Raw genomic sequence first — 2,350 nt, 5'->3', positions numbered from 1 at the left:
GTGTGTGTGGTGTTTTTTTGTTTGTTTGTTTTGTTTTGGTTTTTACACTTTAGTGAAGATACACAAAAACTCAATCTCCTTAAACATTACCCTACAACAGAGGACAGAGAAAATTACAGAGAAGCCAAAGCGTAGGTGACTGCCTGGCAACAAGGGAGCTTTCAGATTGCCGGGGCTAGAAAGACAAAGGGCACAGTGTGATGGAGGGCGGGCTGATAAAAACTGCTACAATTTAAACAGCAAAAGAGAGGGTATTTCCCCCCCCCCCTAATTTTTTTCTACTCACTCTACATCCCTATCGCATGCACCATCCTCTCTTCTCAGCCCCACCCTTACAAATCCCATTACCTCCTCCCTTTCTCGTTAGTGAAAGGGCTCCCCACCCACTGCATACCATCTCACCCTGGGAAGTCTAGTCCCAGCAGGACTCTGCACATCTCCCACTGAGGCCCAAACAGGCAGTCCAGGTAGGGAGAAGGGGATGGATTTGTTGATTAGGAGGGCTTTGAATCTGTAGTGACATCTCTCCTGCTGAGCATGCTCCACCCAAGCCCAGCTAAAAAGATTAGCTGTTTGTTGATTAAAGGGACCAGAATGTGTTATTGTTCGGGTGGAGGACCCCTCCTCTCTTGGGAGTCCTTTCTCACTTTTCTTCAACAATCCTAAACTCACTCTGCTAATAAAAGAAAAAAAGAAAAGAAAAAGAGAGAGAGAAGAGTGTAAGAAGGTTATATAGTACTGTCATTTAAAGGACAAATGACTCAAAAGTGACAGCTACCTGTGAGCGCTGTTTAGGCATCCCAGGCCGATCGATGGTGTTGGCTATGTTTATTTCCTATCTATCAACTTAGTTTCTGTCTCCACACCCAATATCACTGAAAACTGCCTTATGTTAGTTAACTGGGGCACCAATCGAATCCAATTGGGTAAGATTGGTAAGAAGTGATAGGATCCTGAGGTCCCAAAGTTTCAGTGTGGGCTGGAGGGAGAGCTTCGGATATCCTGGCAGCCCAGAGCCTGGGGTAAGGGGATGGAGAGACACACTTCTAAGAAGCATAAAATAAAAAAGGAAAAATGGTGTAAGCAGAGGAACTCCAAGATAATTCTCAAAACGAGTTTCGGGTCTTTTCACTCTCCGCCTTCTCTGGTTTTAAAGCCTATTCTGGATCCCGAACTTAGTGATCTGTAGTTTCCGGGGCAGAGCAGTGACTGAGCAATGAGCACCTTGCTGGGGTAGTTGGGGAGAAAGTGTGCTAGAGCAGATGGCCCGAACAGTTTTGCCACCACTGGGCTGATTTGGAGCATGCTGTGCGTCTGAACGTCGGATGTGTGGATCTTTAAGGAGGACGCCACTGATAACTTCGGTGGGTGTTTTGTGTGACTTTCAAGTGCGATGATACTGCCGGGAGACAAATTGCCTAGCGCACGAATTTGGGGTGTGAAGACATCGTGGGAGCATGCTTTGCTGTGGGGTCCACACAACTGAGTCAATCCCCTGTCGAGGCGTCTGGATGGGAGATCAGACGTCACCCTGGCTGCGTGGTTGACTTTCCTCCTGGTGGCTGAGCCTTCCTCTCAACTCAGCTGTCCCCAACTGTAGGTAAAGATGACCAAAGAGGGAGAGGCTGAAGCCAGGGTAGTTTCGGAACCTGAGAAGACAGCAGGAGATAGCAAAGGAGACGACACTGGGACGCCGTGGACCAGAGGCAGGTGTGACCAAGCCGGGTCATCCTACCGCTGTCTCCTAGCCAGCAATCGTTACTTGTTCATTTCTCTAAGGATTTCTTTGCCCCACCCCACCCCCATACCTTTTTTCCCTCCTTCCGCGCCGTGGCTGATTCAGGGCATTGCGGTAAACGGGGAGGACTCTGCGTGCTGGACGGAAAAGTTCCTCTGAGGAAGCTGGGTTCCAGTGTGTGGGTGTGATTGTTGTTAATGCGGCCACCACCTCTCCTGCGAGCATCTTCCGCAGCCTGGACTTTCAACACACATTTCCAAACAAACCACTTCTCTGGTAACGTGCTTCCTTTTGTGGATGCACAGCGAGCGTACTTGTCGCGCTGGATCCGCTAGGACTCCAAGTTCCTTGAGTACAACAAAGATCTAATGACAAAAAAGCTACCTCTTGCATCCTGACACCTAGGCCCGGGGTGTGGTGTCTCTGTCACTATGACTGTCTCTTCTCTCTGTCTTTGTCTTCCTTTCTCTTTTTCTCCAACAATAAACAAATGCAATTTAAAACATCCACTAGTAGAAGGGGAGGAGAAAAAAAAAACCATACTTCTTGTTTCCGCCCGGTTTCGAACCGGGGACCTTTCGCGTGTTAGGCGAACGTGATAACCACTACACT

At 48.5% G+C, this 2,350-nt stretch overlaps 1 non-coding gene across 1 annotated transcript; it reads right to left on the bottom strand.

The window, feature by feature from the left end:
• Positions 1-2,285: 2,285 nt before the first annotated feature.
• Trnav-aac lies at positions 2,286-2,350 on the bottom strand. The gene has a single exon. It is a non-coding gene; the product is annotated as a tRNA-Val (tRNA).

The sequence above is a fragment of the Mastomys coucha genome, unplaced genomic scaffold, assembly GCF_008632895.1.
Source record: "Mastomys coucha isolate ucsf_1 unplaced genomic scaffold, UCSF_Mcou_1 pScaffold5, whole genome shotgun sequence".
NCBI classification, from domain to species: domain Eukaryota; kingdom Metazoa; phylum Chordata; class Mammalia; order Rodentia; family Muridae; genus Mastomys; species Mastomys coucha.
Note: the sequence above shows the minus strand (reverse complement) of the source record. Positions and strands in the feature narration are given on the sequence as shown.